Source organism: Alexandromys fortis, unplaced genomic scaffold, assembly GCF_014885135.2.
Source record: "Alexandromys fortis isolate MF-2015 unplaced genomic scaffold, M_Fortis_MF-2015_v1.1 scaffold_58, whole genome shotgun sequence".
NCBI lineage: Eukaryota > Metazoa > Chordata > Mammalia > Rodentia > Cricetidae > Alexandromys > Alexandromys fortis.
Genome location: NW_026067940.1, coordinates 185,811 through 206,115, shown reverse-complemented (window position 1 = coordinate 206,115; position 20,305 = coordinate 185,811).

Genomic DNA, 20,305 nt, shown 5'->3' with positions numbered 1-20,305 from the left:
CTCCTTGGTGAAGTTTTTAATAATACAACAATGCAATTTAATGATTCCTACAAATATATCTCATCTTTGGCTTACTTCAGTTATTTCTAAAACGACATTCTCCTGCTTTGTCTAAATTTAAGCATATAAATGTGTGTTTTAAAGCAAAATTAATTAGGCTCTATTCATTTCTATTTTACCACATGAATTATTTCTAAAAGTATTCATTACCTGTTGTAATAAAGTAAGCTTTATCTTAGTGAAGTTTGTTTTTTCTAAATTTTAAGTTGATGACATTTTATTCATTCACTGACAAGACAGTTTTAAAAGAACCAAAGTTAAATTATACAACCAATGTTCTTTCATAATGCACTTGGAATTTTCTGGCTCCAGCAGTGGTGTAATAAATGATGACTTCATATCTGTTATAAGCATCTGTATATAAGCATCTTATAAGGACTGTGAGAGGAGACACTGTTTATCCTACTCAAGACTTAAATCTGCCTAAAACTCACAGACCTTTTGTAAGTACACTGATTGCATAGAAAAAAAAAATTCTTGGTAATTTTTGAATCCTAATCAATATCTTGTTTATTCAATACTGATTAGATAAATGAATATAAGTGAATCAAAGTGTCTTAAGATGCATGCAGGAAAACACATGTAAAATACAAAGTTTATAATCCAAGGCATAAATCTCAAAGACAAAGATTTATACCATTGAGATTCAACTATTAAAATTGTTGAAAATTTTTGACAGATTCTGAATCTCAATTAAATGATTTGTGCCTGTTATACAAGTCTGTAAAAATTTCTTCATTACCTAGATGTCTAAAGCTATAAAGAAGCAGTTTAATAACAGTTAGATCAGAGAAGACACCATACATATATTTATGGCAGGAGCACCCACCAAGATAATGTTGTTGAAATGATATTACCAAGGGTGAGTTACAGATTTAACTAATAGAGCCTATGTTTCACCTATTATTCCTTACATTTTGATATATTATTTTGGTTAAATTGTAAAAGTAGCTATTTTTCTGTATAATTTTGCATTTTCATGGATACAAATATAAAAAATGCAGTTTTTAAAACTAATATTACAAGTATATCATTTATACTTCATATATCTTTATATATCATTTCATCCTTCTCAATTTACTTAAAATATGTATAGTGTTATCTATGTGAATGTTGGTCAACATAGTTACAAACATCTAAATAGATAGGGTTTAAAATGAAATAACAAACAGGGCAGAGAGAATAAGTGATAAGTCAGGAACAGCACAACATTCTACTCTATGACCAGTTGTGAAATATTGCCTATATCAATGCACGCATAGAAACAGAAAATCCTATTTACGCAGCAGTATATGGATCTGTGCCATCTGAGGTATGAAGCTGTTGAATTAGGAGCGGCGGGGCTGCTTCCCCGGCACCCGGCCGCCCGCATGGCTAGCTTATGCCCGAAATAATTACACGGAAACTGTATTCTATTAAACACTGCCTGGACCGGCTAGTTCCAGCTTCTTATTGGCTAGCTCTTACATATTGTTCTAACCCATTTCTAATATTCTGTGTAGCCCACGAGCTGGCTTACCAGGGAGGATCTTAACCTGCATCTGTCTGGAGTGGGAGAATCATGGCGACTCCCTGATTCAGCTTCTTTCTCCCAGCATTCTCTTCTGTTTACTCCACCTACCTAATTTTCTGTCCTATGAGGGCCGAGGCAGTTTCTTTATTATTAACCAATGAAAGCAACAGATAAGATACAAGACCCACCTCCATCATGAAGCATATAGTTCATGTATGTCTTAGCTTGCATTCTAATGTGATAACACACCATAACAACAGAAAAAGGGGAGATTATAGTACAGATTATTGTCCATCATCAGAGCAAGCCAAGGCATGAACTCATGCAGGAGAATAGAGGCAGGAACTGTAAGCAGGGAACATGAGGAATACTGCTACTGGCTTTCTTACAATGGTTTGCTCAGCCTGCTTTCTTCTGCAACCCAGGACCACATGCCAGGTATGGCACTATCCATGATGACCTGGGTCCAACCACATCAATCATCAGTCAGGAAAATGTTCCTACAGACTTGCATATAGGTCAGTCTTATGGAGGCATTTTCTCAATGGACTTTCCCTCTTCCCAGCTAACTTTAGTTTGTGTCAATCTGACAACTAACCACCACAACAGTGTTTAACGTGTGTGTTTTATTAAGATATACCCTGAGTATATTGTCTAGGGATGGTGGAGAATACCTGTAAGACTAGCTACAGACAATAGACTCATTGTAAGTCTGAGAAAAGCTTATCTACACACAAGTTCCAGGCTAGCCCTGTCTAGATAGAGAAACACTGCCCTCACTAAAAAAAACTCAAAACCAAAACCTTAAAAACAAAACTAAAGAAAGAATCAAAAAATAAAACAGAAACTTTGTATTTTTCCTGGCATTTCAATTATGACAATGTTTGGGAATTGAAATATTCTCAGTAAAATAATGTTTTTCTCTAATTTATTCTTTTTTTTCATAATAACTTTTGAGACTCATGCATGTTTGCAATGATTTGAGGAAATGCTTGCTAGGCGGGTGGTTGAATGTGCTCCGACTCTGCTTATGTCGTTCAGGTTTTCTCTTTGCTGATGTTGGAACCACCAGTTAGTAACAAAACTCTAAGAAAACGTACTAACATTTCATTCATTAGAAAAGCTACACCTAATTCATCAGCAACTTCAAAGCATTTCATCCCCTATTTCACTTCATGCTTTCTGGCTCCACCAATGTACTACCCTAAGATAAGCCAAACCTGTCATTCATTGACTTCTTGAATCACGTGTTGAATTCTCAACAGTGTTTCCTTTTACAAAAACATGTCAACCTTTTTGTTATTTCTATTTTTACTTGTGTATATCCTTCTATTGGTTTTTACTTTAACTCACTGGACTTGATTGTGATTATTCTATTTTTAGGGTCAAAATAGCTTGAGCTTTTGGAATACACTCATTCGTGTTTTTTTAAAAAAAATTTGTCACATGTCTATTAAGGGAAATTAATGCTCAAAGTTTATAAAGCGTAAGAAGTAAATAGCCCAAACAAGAGATCTTGCATGTATTTCTCTAGAAAAGATATGAAAATGGTGCTATAAAAAGATGCTCAAAACACAAGCCATATGGTCATCAGAAATGAAAATATCAAATCACAATGAGATACTTTCTCATACCTATTTTGGTTACCATTATCAAAAGGACAAGAAATAATAAAAGATTTTCTATTCAATATGGATCAAGATAAAGGACATTGTAAGTGAGATAAGCCAGGTACTTGCTCTTTTGTGATTTCATTTAGACTGATCTCATAGTATATGTATATATGAAGACGCTACTGTTATAGGTTTCCATCTGACCCCTCAAACGGCCTTTAGTTTATCTCACCCTCCACATAGCACCTCTCTCACTCCTCCCCTTCTTCCCATACCCATTTGATCCTCCCATCTAAGCCACCTATCCCCTGTTGTCCTCCACCCACAATTTTCTATTCTATTTCCCCTTCTTAGGGAGATGCACCACTGCAGTCCCTAACCCTACACCTAACCTCTGTGGTTATATGGATGGTAGCTTACTTATTAATGACTTAATATCCAAGGTCTACATATAATCAAATACATATTATTTCTACCTTTCATCTGGGTGATCTCACACAGAATGATTTTTTTTCTAGCTCCATCAATTTACCTGCAAATTTAATGATTTCATTTTTTTGACGTTAAGTAATATTTCAGTGAGTAAATACAGCACATTTCTCTATCCACATAGAAGACGTTTACTATTTCTGGCTATTATGAATAGAGCTGGAGTGAACATGGTTTAGCAAGAATTCTCTGGTAGGATGAAGAGTCTCTCAGGTATATGCCCAAGAGTGGTGTATCTGGATCCTGAGGTAGATTGATTCCCATTTTCTGAAAAACCACCACACTGATTTTCATAGTTGTCGTACAAGTTTGCACTTTCACCAGCAATTGGATGAGTGTTTTCCCTTCTCCACATCCTTGTCAGCATCAACTGTCGCTTGTTTTAATGATCTTAGACATACATTTTGACTAGTGTGAAATAAAACATCAACAGTTTTATGACTTGCATTTTTTTATTGAAAAAAAAATTCCTGCCTCCTCCCAGCCTCCCATTTCCCTCCCCCTCCTCCCACCCTTCTCCCCCTCCCCCCACTCCTCTCCCCCTCCCTCTCCAGTCCTAAGAGCAGTCAGGGTTCCCTGTCCTGTGGAAAGTCCAGGGTCCTCTCCCCTCCATCCAGGTCTAGGAAGGTGAACATCCAAACTGGCTAGGCACCCACAAAGCCAGAACATGAAGTAGGAACAAAACCCCATGCCATTGTCCTTGGCTTCTCATCAGCCCTCATTGTCCGCTATGTTCAGAGAGTCCAGTTTTATCCCATGCTTTTTCGGTCACAGTCCAGCTGGCCTTGGTGAGCTCCCAACAGATCAGCCCCACTGTCTCAGTGGATAGGTGCACCTCTCGTGGTCCTGACTTCCTTGCTCATTTTCTCCCTCCTTCTGCTCCTCACTGGGACTTTGGGAGCTTAGTCCGATGCTCCAGTGTGGGTCTCTGTCTCTATCTCCATCCATCTCCAGATGAAGGTTCTATGGTGATATGCAAGATATTCATCAGTATGACTATCGGATAGGGTCATTTCAGGTTCCCTATCCTCAGCTGCCCAAGGAACTAACTGGAGACATTGCCCTGGGCACCTGGGAGCCACTCTAGGTTCATGTCTCTTACCAACCCTAAGGTGGTTCCCTTAATTAAGTTATGTGCTTCCCTGCTCTGCTATCCAACCTTCCTTTATCCTAATCATCCCGTTTCCCAAGTTCCCCCCATCCTCCCCTTTTCACTTTTCTCTCCCCATCTCCCCTTACTCCCATCCCACCCCACCCCCAAGATCCCAATTTTTTGCCCAGCAATCTTATCTATTTCCCATAGTAGGGATAATAACTATATGTTTTTCTTTGGATTCACCTTCTTACTTAGCTTCTTTAGGATCACAAATTATAGACTCAGTGACCTTTATTTATGGCTAGAAATGAATTATAAATGAGTACATCCTATGATCCTCTTTTTGGGTCTGGGTTACCTCACTCAGGATAGTGTTTTCTATTTCCGTCCATTTGCATGCAAAATTCGCGAAGTCATTGTTTTTTATGGCAGAGTAGTACTCTAATGTGTATATAATCCACACTTTCTTCATCCATTCTTCCATTGAAAGACATCTAGGTTGTTTCCAGGTTCTGGCAATTACAAATAATGCTGCTATGAACATAGTTGAACAAATGCTTTTGTCATATGAAAGGGCATCTCTTGGGTATATTCCCAAGAATGGTATTGCTGGGTCCAGGGGTAGGTTTTTTAATGATTTTTGTGTTGAACTTTTCTTTAAATCTTGTTTGAATTTGTCCTTTATGAAATCTCTGTTTATATCTGTACCCCATTTTCTATTTGGGTTGTCTATTTTCATGATATCTAGTTCCTCATATACCTTGAATATTAGTAATCTATTGGATGTGTAGTTGAAACATAACTGGATGTGTAGCTGATAAAATCTTCCCATTCTGTAGGCTGCCAATTTTTCCAAATGATGATGTCCTCTACTGTGGAGAGGTTTTTCACAAATTGGGAATTTTTGTTGATAGGTTTTAGTTGCTTTTGTTGCAGAGAAAGGTGTACATATAAAATAAGTGTGTAAGTCTATATTAATATTATCACTATCAATCTATCTATACAATATACATGGAACACACACACACACATACACACACACACACATACACACCTCCCAGAGCATCACACTTTGACTCCCAATATGACACTGCCCACATAACTTAGAGGTGAAGATGAATCCCATTAAGTCCAATGAAAGAAAAAGTAGACTCTTGCAAGTTGTCCTCTGACCTCGACATATGCCCTTTGGCATGTACATCATAGCATGTGCACCCCCACACAAACAAACACATGTAAACAAACAAATACAAATGTGATAATTATTAAGATTAAGTAAACTTTATTTATGCACAATTTAATTATTTCATGTGAATAAGAACAAATAAAAAGTAATTATTTTCATAATTTAGCCTTTAAATGAAATATGTTATTCTTAACAACAGAAAAAAATAGTAAATGAAAAGGCAATATACAAATTGAATAAATAATGTTTGCAAATTTCATACCTAATAAGGGTTTAATAACCAAATCTTAGGAACATTAGCAAGTCAATGGTCAAAAATGCAAAGTGCCTAACACACATTTCTCCAATGCAGATATAAAAAATAGCTGTATAGAATTATGAAAAGGTACTCCAAGCACAAGCCTCAGGGAAAACATACCAACATGTATTATGTGCTAATTAGATGACATTTATGGCTTAATTATTCTTCAAAATGACTCAAGAACCAAATTTATTTTCTACATTTTCTAACTAGAAAAGTACAAGCTAAAACCTATTAAGTAACAAAGATGCTAATAGTGGCTGAGATGAGATTTCTTGACAATTCACATAGTTGCCTGTGTCCTCCAGCTGAGCGTGATGCTTAAAGAAATGAATGCCAAGAGGAAGAAGGTGGCTCCAGCCCCCACTATCATAAAGAAGCAGAAGGCCAAAATGTTGGAAGATCTTCTTTTTGAGAAGAGACCTAAGGACTTAGGCATTGGACAGGATATTCTGTCTGGAAGAGATCTCACTCACGTCATCAAATGTCCCTGTACATCAGATGCAGCGGCTTCCATCCTCTAGAAGAGACACGACGTATCTTCTGCGAATAATCAGTTCTCTAAGGCCCTCAACTGGCAAACAGATACCCCCTTTCTTAAGCTTGCCCACAGCTACAGGCCACTGACAAAGCAGGAGATGAAGTGAGGATTTTGGCTAAGGGGATGTCTCCACTAAGTAACCTCCTGTCCTTTGAGGAACGGTCAATACAGTCACTACCTTGGTGGAAAGGATCTTGAAGGGAAAGAATATGATGAAAATAGATTATGTGAAAAATTACAATTTAAAAACTAAACTAAAAAAAGGAGGGAAAGGGGGCTGGCAATGCAGCCCATTTGAGGAGGACTTGCTTGGTATGTTCAAGGTCCTTAGGCCCACTCAAATATCACAAAATTAACAAACACAACTAACAAGTATAAATCCAAGGAAGTGTTGATATTTACATCAAAACTGAAGGATACTGTTTCTACGAAGCATAATAGGTGTCAGCTTCTGAAAAAGTAGGTAAATAAATAAAATTCTTTTTAACTGAATCTACTGAGCCTTTTGAAATTCTTCGTATGTTTTTGATAAAATAAAACCTATTTCTCTTTTACAAAAAAATGTGAGACATTATTTTTTGTTTCAAATGCAAATCTAACTTCCCAGGACTTTCATATACATTGAAATTATTTTGTTTATGTGCATAAAGCATACTTCTAACTCAAAGCAGAAAATCTGTTCTTTGTGCTTTGATGAAAGACCTATGAATTATTTAAACATCTATTAGTACAAAAGGAGATGTAAGCAATTGTAGTTATATTTGGCTGAAGACAATGAATGAAATTCAGTTCGTGATCTGGTGGCTCAGACTAGCCCACTTGCTTTTCAAGACACTCACACACGAAAGAATTTGTTATTTTACTATGTTACCTCAAAGTGAAATATTTCAGAGATAACATAGTGTACTAATGTACTTTTTTACTTTTATATTTCTTTCTATTTAATCAAGTGCATAACTTTATTTAGAACATTAATTCTGAGGCTCATTCCAACTGATAAGCTGATAGGAAAATAGTTACCACCTACACCAACAATCAAATTTCCTCTGCTGGTAGCAACAAAATGTTGCATTTTTTTATTTCATTAAAAATGCAGCAGCCATTCCTTACCATACTTATGTTTATGTTTCTATTTAATGCTTGCATTCATACTTTATAAGCCTATTCGTTACTTTTTGAAATTAGGGAACCAAATGGTTTCCACAATATTCATACAAAATGATCTTTATTTATTTATATTTTATCCTCTTAGAGGATCAAGACTATTTCTAAACCGAATGCAAATTATTGACGACAGTTCTTAATTGAAATGTTTCAAAAATGTTTTTCTTTCTATTGCAATATGTCTTAAGAGTGCTTGATGTGTTCCTGTTGAAAAATAATTTACAGTTAATAAAAGGATAAATAATTCTGAAATTTTACTCCTTCCATCTTTAATGAGATATAATTGACAAAATCCCATTTTTATGAAAGCTACAATACAATGATTTGGCTACTTAGATATTATTACATGATTGCTGTGATGGAATGAATTAACATAGTCATTAATTTGCACTCTAACTCTTCTGAGGTTATTAAGTCTGAGAGCAATAGAGCCTTTTTGACTCATGATGAGTTTGGCTTGGTTGTCTGAGGTCCCTGTAAACTAGAAGGCCACCAAAGTCATCCAGACAGTGGCTTTCACTGTCTTGAATCTCAGATTCATAGTATAAAAATCATGAATGGCAGTGTGAGTTTTAGATAGAAATTATTATACATTCATAAATGGGAGCTCAAGAAAGGGTGGAGGGAAAGAGAGAGAGAGAGAGAGAGAGAGAGAGAGAGAGAGAGAGAGCAAGGACAAACAGACAGAAACAGAGAGGAGCTCTGAGAAAGAAGAGCTCTTATATCTGCTAGTCTGGGGACATTTTAAATTACTTATGAGAGAAACATGGGTGAGTTATTAAAAATGAGATGAGCTGGTCCATTTAGCAGGTCCATCTAAAAAGTGTCCAGCTGTCTCCTCTCCTTTTCAGTCATAAGCAGTCTTTAGATTACGGTACTCTTTAAGGACAAAACATTACAAGGAAACAGGAACCCATACTCCTCCTGGAATCCTTACATTCAACAAGTACATCCATGACACTGCTGTTTTGTATTCTCTGCTCCACCTGGCTAGTTTCTGCATCCTCTTGTGATCATCACCATCAGTATATATGTGCAACCACATCAGTTAGGTTTAGATAGGCTTTCTGGGCAAGCTTCAAGTATATCATTAAACATTACAAATAGTAGTGTGAGGTTTTATTTACATTAGTAAAACACAAGGCATAAAAATACATTTTAAATCCTCAACTTAAATATATGCTCTACAGTTATCCAGCAGCTAATATTTTTTATAGAAAATAAACGAATTTACTTTTATTTTAGTAGATAAATATCAGTGCAGTCATCAGTGATCATTTGTTAAATGTTGCCTTAGTTTGACTACTGGGCAGGTAAGTAGATAACTTCTATTTCAGTATTGTCTAAATATAATATAGTTGACTACAGAGGAGAGAGCTGGCTTCCTCTAGGCAGTATCACAGAGATTGAAGGTTAATAATGGCACAATATCCATCAAGCAACACTTTAAAACATAATGTCTATTTCATAGCTTTGTGGTTTTTTGTTGTTGTTGTTGTTGTTAAGACATTTCATACAACCCATGATGGCACTGACCTCAAACTCTTGTCTGAGAGTGACCTTGGACTGTTTCCTGTCTACATCAACTAAGTGTTGAAAATGCAGGCATATTTCATTATACTGGCTATGACATCTTTTAATATCACATATATACAAAGGAAAGATATAAGTTGTACCCTGCAATAACAAGCAACTCAAAATAGAGAGGAGAAATACTTTCTGTTAGAAATTGAGGTCAATTCAAAGTGGGTACTCATGTTCTAATGGACTATTGAAGTATAAACTATAGATAGATATTCAAATAGCTATATAAAATCTGCATTGGCTGATAACCACATTTTCTTGCATGAAGTTTCAACTGAAACTACGGAATACAAAATCACTCCAGTTATAATAACAGGGGTTAACAATTCAATATAATGGTTTTCAGCTTTTGAAATGACATTTTCAATTTTCATTAAGCTTGATAAGATAAACCTATTATATGAGTTCTACCAAGAAAATTTATCTATCATAAGACAATCTTTCAAGACTTTATTTAAGCAAATGATTCTTAAGAATTCCACTTGAGCCAGTCACTTGTGAAACTCACATTGAGCTTTCAGTAAATTATTTTTTTTCAGTTTATATTTGAAAATTTAATAGTTCAGCTGAGTCAACGTAATGATTTTCCAAAGAGTAGCATAATCATAGACTTGTAGAAGCAACAAAATGTTATTTTCCCCACTTAAATGTAACTTATGGATAATACATGAAAATAAATATGACTCAAAAAATAGATTACATCTCTATGAACATTACGTGTGTGTGTGTGTGTGTGTGTGTGTGTAGTGTTGTGTGTTAGGTATGTTGATAAAGAGATAAGAAATTTTATCTGGACTGGACTGAACTGTTAAATGCTAACTCACAACCAAAATATAAGAAAACTTATATCTGATTTCTAGGCATTTTTACCATTTTCTTGAGACTTTCATATAATCCACAGGAAAAATAGGCACCTATGACAAAGAGTTCACATAAAGATACCCAGAAAATTGAGATTGTAATGCACAAGAAACTGACACAAAACAACGCAGTTCTGAATTAGGATAAGAGGAAGAGACCTTTAAAATTCTTGTTTAGCACTCACTAGTTGATCCAGAGAAGATAGTTACTCAGATTCAACACATTTAACACTTTATGTTTAAGCTTCCCCAAATGTGGGTCTTTATAAGAAAGGGCCATCATCATACAATATAAGGCATTCACTTATTAATAGAAATAACTTTGCTATAACTACTGCACTGTATAGTGACTAGTTTTTAATAGCTATATAGTAAATAACAGTTACTACAGTAACAGAGAATGAGATATTTTAATAAATGCATCCATGGAAACCAGAGACCCACAGACAGGATAAAACTACATGCATGTATCTCCCCAGATGAAACCCTCATACCTGAAAATAACATCTGCTAACAGAAACCAGGAGACTAGTGAGTGACAATGATCCAAGCAAAATGTGTTGTTGCTGTTGCTGAATGTGTCCCAAAAGCCTCAGCACCAAAAGTAAATTAGATGAGCAAGACCGCAAAAATTAACCATCTCCTGCACAGCAATGGAACCTATCTGTAATAGTCAATACAGTGTTAAACCCTGTGAAGTGTAACTCCACTTAAGCCCTTTATTGTGTGTGAGAAACTTATAAGGTAGTAGGTTTCCATATTTTTCCCCTTCCCTTTCCTCCTTCCAGCTGTTCCCAACTGCTCTTTCTGGAACCCCTGCCATGCCTTCTCACACTCAAGGTGATAGCCTCTTTTTCTTTTATCAATATAGATAGATAGATAGATGATAGATAGATGATAGATAGATAGATAGATAGATAGATAGATAGATAGATAGATAGATAGACGGACATATAGATAGATATAGATTAGAGAGAGAGAAAGAGAGAGAGAGAGAGAGAGAGAGAGAGAGAGAGAGAGATGCATGTGTGTATGCACAAATACATATAATTGCAATCTGCTGGGTCCCTTTCTGTTGTGGTTTGTATATTTTTTTCAAGGTAGAATGCCCTTTATTGGACAACCAATTAGAGGGATCATCCATGAGAAAGAATTCCTCCTTCCAGCAGTCATTAGTTGCGTGTAATTCTTTGTCTACCAGTGAGTTTTCTCGCCTTCCATGTTAATATGCTCATTGATATTGTCATTGTAAAAAGGATGTTTCTCTACATGGTAAGGGAAACAACTGGGAGAGGGAGGCAAAAGTAACAGTTTAGGTCTGCTTTGCTCCATCTGAGTGCAACCCTCAGAAGTTAAGGAGAAAGGAATTGGCCGTTGAGGAATGCCCTGCAATGAGAGGCTGGAGAGAGGAATGGTCATTATGATTACAAGGAGGAGTGATGGGGCGAATGGGAGACATTAAAGTCATACGTGAACTGTGAGTGGATGGTGGGGAGAGAGGAGAGGTAGGGGAGACACTGGGAGAAGAGGAAGGGAAACTGCAGTTAGGATGTAGTAAATAAATAAATACACACACACACACAAACATAAATCTTGGAATTTTCCATTGAAAAGCATAAAGCTTAAATTTAAAGGATGCTGTGGCATATTCGGGGAGACATAGACAACATCAAGACTACTGTGCTTATGGAAACAAAACACAAAGGCTCAGTTCAATATAACAGAACTGTGGTCAGATATATGTTTTCTTTCAAGAAATATTCTTTATTTCAGGAGTATAGGACAGTAGAGAAAGCAATGAATTTAATGTGACACCAAGATCTTATAGCTTGAAACTCTCGTTGAACTGAAGAGGATACATTTAAGGGTTGAGCAATATCTATGGGAAAGTTTAGGAGCTGACTTAAAGTTGAACAGGAATGTTTGTACATGGTTACCATATTAAATATCTAAATCAGGTGGGAAAAGTATACAGCCGTATGGTGGACAATACTACTAAAACTAAGTAAAGGTATATTATAAGCTTATAGATGGCACAATTATTTTTCTCACACAAGATTTGTAGATTATTTTACCCATTTGCATTTTTCATTAACTGCTACTTAGTATAGAAATATTGTTATCTTTGTAATTCTTAAAACTATATGGACAGGTACCATGTAGCAATATAATTATATATATACTATTTGTATATATTAGGTTTATATATGCCTTTATATAGACATTGCCAAACACTATGATTACATAATAATCAATTTTTAAAAGTTAAATTTTAAAATGTTTTAGAAAGTCTAAAATTTAATTTAAATATTATTTAATATTTTATTTTTAAAGATTTTCATATATGAATACTATATTTATATCATTTCAGTACTTTATCTTCTTCCTCCAACTTGTTCCTGATCTCCCCTATAGTCTCCTTCAAATTCATAATCTATTCTATAATTATTATCACACATATATAATAGCACATATCTATGCTTTTGTAGATAATACATACAAATGTGTGTGTGTATGTGTGCGTGTGTGTGTGTGTATTTTGCAGCAGTCTCCTACAAGTTTAAAACATTACATCTTGGAGAGAGCTCCAATGTTCATTCCATCCTTTAGGTAAGATCATTATGCTAAGGAAGCAAACAACTCAATGACCTCAAAATGTCTTAGAAACTGGGCAGGTTCACCAGCCCCCTCCATACCAAAGTATATATAAGCAGTAAGATTCCTTGAAGAACATTTTCAGAAGGTTTGAAGTTCCTAGAAGACTCTCAGACAAATAAAGCTACCTGAAGGAGGCAGAAGATAGCCAAGTTACTTAGAGGAGGCTTAGAACAACTGAGCTTCCAAGATAGAACACTCTCCAAACTATTGCACATCTGGAGATTGTGTAGTGCACACCAGATTTTCACGAGCTGTCACCCATGTTGGAATGAGTCATGTCTGCTCCTGTAAGCTATGAAAAGAAAATGAAATGTATGCCCTGGCAATGCTGAAGCATGCACGGGCAGCCTGTATATGGCGATTCTGTTGAACTTGTCTATACTGAGTTTCATGGTCAAAGTTGATGAGCACTACTGACCAGGTCTCTTTCTCTTCTGTAATCTATACTTCCCCTTTATTCCTACAAGTAATCCTAATAAAAATTCACTGGTTTAACACATTAGAGATTGATACTATCTTTATCTTCCTAGGAATAGTGTCACACAATTTGTATGTGTCTTACTGATTCAGTTTAGTGTTGCTCATATGTATATGTGTTTAGCACTGATCTCTTAGTATTGATAACCTTTCAAGGCCTTCATCCCTGGATAAGGCTGATTCTCTTTTCTAAGCCACCGATTTGCCTGTAGCTCTTCACTTAGGAATGGAGTCTTGTAAAATTTTCTGTCAGTGCTAGTGTATCAGTTGGTATTATCATGGTGGAGGTCTTGTTTAAACAACCATATTGCTATATTTCATAGATGCAAGTTTCCTGTCATATCCAGAAGGCACCATCTCACAGTAGACATCCTGATCCTCTGGCTCTCACTATCTTTCTGTTCCCCTCTTCCACAATGATTCCTGAGCCCTAATTGTAAGGGCCGGGCTGTCCTTGTTCCAACTGTGGTTAAACACCTGATGGTCAATATCTTCTGCATTTTACCACCTGAGTTCTCTATAAGAGCCTCTGGCTGCTGCAAAATGCAAAAGTTTATTCAATGAAGCATGAGAACAATATTTATCTGTGGGTCTAAGGAGAAGTAGTTAGAATGCAGTTAGGAATTTATAGTTTGGGAAAATGGTAGTAGCACATTTTCCCCTAGAGTCCATGATTTCTCTAATCATTGGTAGTTGGCTAGGTTTACTGTACCAGGTATGAGTTAGCTCCTATCGAATGGGTCTTCAGTTTAATTAGACAGCTGTTTTCTACCACTTTGGTAAAAGTATCACTATGGCATCATTGATATTTTGGCTGCCCAATCAATGACTTTAGGGCTGGGTGAGACTATTGATTGTTTTTCTTCCTCAGAAACTTGCGTGGCACCTTCTGATACTATGGGATCTAGGTTTCACTGGGGAACCTTCTAAGTGAGTTCCAGTCTGCTTCCACCAAGTCTTCTGGCAAAAGTGTGTGCTGTATTCAGCAATTAGGTCATTCCTTCAAGTTCTGAGAGGCAAGTAAGGCCAAGGGCAAGAACCTTTATTGTTACAGCAGTTTCTTTGTCTCCCTTTAAGAACAAGTCAAAGGGAGGCTTTTCATGCCTAATACAGGAGACTTTGAATAATATATGTCACTTGGGGGGTTCATGATCCACTTGTGTGACAAAAATCCAAATATATATATTATATATGTCTGTGTGTATATAGTAAACTCACGTATATAATTTTACTATGGTTTAATTATATATATATATATGTTAGAATGAGTATATAATATTAATATGTATTAGTGTGTAGAAAGGCAACTGATTTTGTAAAGGGACTCAAAGAGGAAAAGAAAAAGTCATATTACCTCTATTGGTAGATGATATCATAGTATACATAAAGCCCCAAAGATGCTAGCAGAAAACTTCTATAAACAGTTAATACTTTTAGCAAAGTGACAGCATACAAAATCAACTTTAAAATTAATGTTTCTATTTATCAATAACAAGCATGCTGAAGATAAAACATGTGGAAACACATCCACAATAACTTCAAAATAAACATCTAGGAATATTCCTGACTGAGGAGGTGAATGATCCCTTTAATGAAAAATTAAGACCTTTGAAGAAAAAAGATTAAGAAAGACACTAGAAGATAAAAAGGCATCCCATTCTCATGGATCTGTAGGATTAATGTTGTAAAAATGAACAGCCTACAAAAGCAATTTACCGATTCACTATTCTTGATCAAAATTCCCACGACATTCCTGACAGAAATAGAAAACTTGTACTTAAAAAATTGCGACTGATGATTCTGCTCCATGCCTTATAAATGTAGCAGGATTTTGATCTCAAAATACATCATGATTTCTAAAGGTTTAATTTTCTAGATAGCTATTTTTTAAAAAATAAATGAGATTCATATTACAGTCTCACAGCTGTGACACTATCTGCACTTTTCTAACAATTTTGCATTATTAACTGTCTCAATTACAGAGTACGCAGATTTTTCAAAGTGATGGAAACATGAAACATCACGTGCAAGAATCAGGAGGAGAGATTTTGCCAATAAAGGCACTGGACTTCAGGTTCTGGATCCTACATCCCAGAAACCACGAGAAACAAAACCTAAAATGACAGAGAGAAGATGCGTTTACTACAGTTTTGGTGAGAATGAGTCGTTTTAGTCCACTTCCATCTTTCCTACAACAACACTGCAATGTACAGAAGTGAGCTGAGGCTAAGAAATGTGAATATACAGACGAATTAGCCTGGATGGTCCAGTGAGTTGAGCGGAGACTTGAGTCCCAAGTGTCACATATCTGGTTTGGGAATCACTTGTGGCACTCAACTATTTCAGGAGCTGGGACTTGGGGTACTAGAATTAGAGGCTGTCTCAGTTTTCACTGTATTATTTCCTGTTGAGTTGGAATTGAAAATTATAATTTAGAAGGTCCTAACCTCAAATAACCTCTTTACCATTTCCTTTTCCACTTTTAGATCTGGCACTCAAGGATTTCCTTTCATAGTAGTCACTCAATGTATGTTTGTATTTAGTAAAAATGAAGTGCAAAAATTATCAGTAATTTCATTTGAACCTCCTCTTTTTCTGATAAATATACTATGTGAAAAAAAAATCTATCGGCCTACAGTAAAAGTTGTCCATTTTAACTGTTTGTGTAGTGGTTTGAAAGAGAATGTCTCTGATAACCTCAGATATTTGAACACCCAGTGCCCAGTTGGTGACGCTGTTTGGGGAATTTTAGGATGAGCAGCACTGGAGCTTGGCTGTGAGACAAAAGCCTTGTGCTGCTTCCAGTTCACTCTCACTGCACTGAGTCTGTGCTTGTACATGTGATCATTCAGCTGCCCGTTCTGGCTGCCATGCCTTCTTGCTCCCATCCTTCGTCACTGTGATGGACTCTTCTTCCTCTGGAATTGTAGCCCAAATAAACCCTTCCTTCTTAGGTTGCCTTGGTTAGGGTGTTTCATCACAGAAGCAGGAGGTTAGCTAATACAATCTCTATATGAGTGAACATTGGTAAGAAATGTTAGCCAGTGTCCTGACATAGTATCCTGTATGTTTCTCAGGATGGAGGCAATGATTATGTTGACAAAGAAATTCTAATAATTGCATTTAAGTATGGACTTGTGTCCATACTTAATGAATAAAATAATGAACAAAATGCATGAGAGGTTTCAGTGTTTTTTGTAACTTTGTAATTTTGTTGGAAACAGCTTTGATTTAGTTAGTCTTCTTATATATTTAAACACACACACATATAAAGCCACATATCAATAACAGAAAGATGATCTTTAGGGGATATGATAAAATATTACTCTAGCAAAAAAGCTGTAAATATATAATTTAACAGTCAATTTAGAATCGTTTGCAAATTTTGCAGAAAGTTTTAACCGACTTGCCAATATTATCTATTGGTGACTGCTATAAAGGACAATAAAAAGAAATAAAAATTAGCAACATATACCTTTCCATTATCCTTTTCAATTTCAAACTCCCAACAGAAGTAACAGTACCAACTATATACACATCTCCTTAACATTTAACTTCATAAAAGATTATTTAAAAGTTCTACTTTTCCATGAATGATTTGAAGATGTTATTCTGTCTTCTGGAGAACAGTCAGCACAGGTTGTTTATTCTATAGCGAAAATTCACCAGATTGTTGCCATGGATGATCCATTTCAGACATGTTTCTCATTCTAGCCTGATTATCTGCATTTCATCTATACTTGGAGAAAATTATTGGGTGGAGACAATTGGGTTGTTATAAATGGAAAAATAAATATGTACTATTGTCTTATTATTCCCAGCCTCAAGTTACATATTAAGTACTGACTTACACTCTTTCTGAGTCATGCGATGGTCTATAATAGAACCAGCTGTGACTTCAATCAACCAAAAAGACATTTAGTATTAATAGGCAGAGTAAAAAGCGCAGAAACATGTGAGAAATTATATTTAGTGCTTGTTTTGTACAAAAAGGAAAAATTAAGCTTTATTCCATTTCAATGCCTGAAGATTTTAAAAACACCTGCGGATAATATAATAAATATTTTAACTATTTCTGGCTACGTAGAAAATCTTCCTATACAATAAAAACAATTGGCTACTCTTGGTCCCTATGCATTGCTTTTGTCTTGTCTCTATCCTGTATCTCCACTGAATTGGAGTCTTATTTAGATGGAAAGGTTCAAACAAACCTGGTCTCTATGTCTGGCAGTAGTCTGCTGCAGTTAGGGAACCTCAGTTCTGTAGCCTAGACATATGTAGCCAGGCATTCTCAGTACTGTCTAGTGGTAAAAACAGAAGCCCTAACTTCTATCAAGGTCTCCTCTTAGAATTCATATTTATATACTGTTAAAACAGCACTTTAGAAAATATTGTTTGTATCTATTGTATACACAGTATACAACCAGGCATGAAAGAAATCTCAGTGAAACTCACCTTCACTAGACTTGCTAATCCAATTGTATATGTCTGTATTGGGAAGGCAGAGTTTAATTTCAGGCTAGCCTATGCTGCGCAGTAAGCTTAAAGCTAGCCTGATCTACATTGTGAGATTAAGTTTTAAGTTTATTTTTAGACTTGTTAAACATTCATGTATATGTGTATTTATTTATGTATTGCCAAATGTGTGTGGGTGACTGTAAAATGCATGAACGGACTTTGGTTAGATCTGGAACTACTTAATGTAGTTGCTGGAAATGGAATTGGGTATCTCTGGGAAGGCAGCAGATTAATTGCCTAGACATCTCTCCATTTCTCCAGCCCCAAGACGCTGGTGTGTCTGTCTGTGTGTGTGTGTGTGTGTGTGTGTGTGTGTGTCTGTGCGTGCAGTATACCCATTTTTTCAGTAGTCCAATAGCCAAAGAGGGAGGGAAACACAAGTATCTCTTTAGAGCATATCCATTCTTTCCATACATGCATTGCAAAAGAAATAGTTTGCTTTAAAGCTAGAGTGATGTGATGATATTATCCTAATGACATATTGCTAAACGCTAAGATCAGTACCTAATGCTAAACCTTCCTCAGAGAAGTTTTTTCTTGCAGTATAATTATCATAGACACACACACATGGACAATGTGTGGAGAATCAGACACTTTCAAGTTCTCAGCTCAAGTGAGTTGTCTTTATTAAATCCTGCCCTCAAGGCTAAGAAACCTAGGGGAAAGAGGAGACCGGAGGCTCTTCAAGAGACAGAGGTGATGTGTGGCTCCATGGAAACAGCATCTTTCTGGCAAAGCAGAACTTGCTCCCATATGAACCCACAGAGACTGTTACAGAATGTGCAAGTCCTACATAAATTCAAGCCAGACAAAATCCCAGCCTAAAAAAGGGAAAGTGGGCACAAAGTTCCACCTTTCACCAAACACCTACTTGTAATTGATGGCTGCTAGGAAAGGGAAAATTAGCTTTCTCCAGTGCGGTGGCACAGGGTAGATCAGCCACATGCAGCTTCATGCTCAGGAGTAGCTGAACATTGCAAATCAGATTGTAAATTTCTGTACATTTTTGTTGTTCTTGTGGTTTGGTGGGTTTTGTCTTTTTGTGTTTTTTTTTTTTTGTTTAAATTTGGAGTCTCTCTCTGTCTCGCTGTGTGTGTGTTTAGACAAAGAGAAACAGAACACATGAATTAGGTGAGTTTGTAATAGAATTTGGTAGGTTGTGGAGGAGGGGAAAGAATATCATCAAAATATATTGTATGAAAAAAATTTAAAGAAAAATCTCTTTTACAAAAAATAAAAATAAAACATATTATATCTTTTATTTTGACTTTACCTTTATTATATAAAAGATAAACCAAGTTTTATTTTAAGTATATAGGTGAAATTGATATTGTACACATCAATTTCAGTGTACAACATTTAAGCAGAACCCACAGGGGTCAGAAGAGGGCATCAGATCACCTGGAGCTGAAGTTACAATGATTAGCCACTGTACACGCTGGAAAGAGAACCTGATTCCTCTGAAAGGGCAGTCAGTCTCTTAAGCAGTGAGACATCTCTCCAGTTCCAGTAAACCAGCTTTATATTTTAATAAATATGTTATGCCTGTTTGCTGTTTCAGATATCAAAGGCAGCTTAAAAACTGCTACTTGTGGCACGATTGAGCATCCTTTGGGAATATACCCAAAAGTTCTATTATTGGGTCTTGAGGAAGGTTGTTTCCTAATTTTCTGAGAAATTGCTACACTGACATCCAAAGGGGTTATACCAGCTTGCATTCCCACAAGCAATGCAGAAGTGAGTGTTCCCTCTACCCCACAACCTCTCCAGCATAAGTTGTCATCAGTGTTTTTAATATTGGCCATTCTTTTTTTTCTTTTTTTAATATAATTTTTTATTGAAAAAAAATTTTCCGCCTCCTCCCCGCCTCCCATTTCCCTCCCCGTCTCCCTTTCCCCCCCTCCTCCCTCTCCTCTCCCCCTCCCCCCACTCCTCTCCCCCTCCCTCTCCAGTCTGAGGGGCAGTCAGGGTTCCCTGCCCTGTGGAAAGTCCAAAGTCCTCCCCGCTCCATCCTGGTCTAGGAAGGTGGACATCCAAACTGGCTAGGCTCCCACAAAGCCAGAACATGAAGTAGGATCAAAACCCAGTGGCATTGTCCTTGGCTTCTCAGCAGCCCTCATTGTCCGCCATATTCAGAGAGTCCGGTTTTATCCCATGGTTTTTCAGTCGCAGTCCAGCTGGCCTTGGTGAGCTCACAATAGATCAGCCCCACTGTCTCCGTGGGTGGGTGCACCCCTCGTGGTCC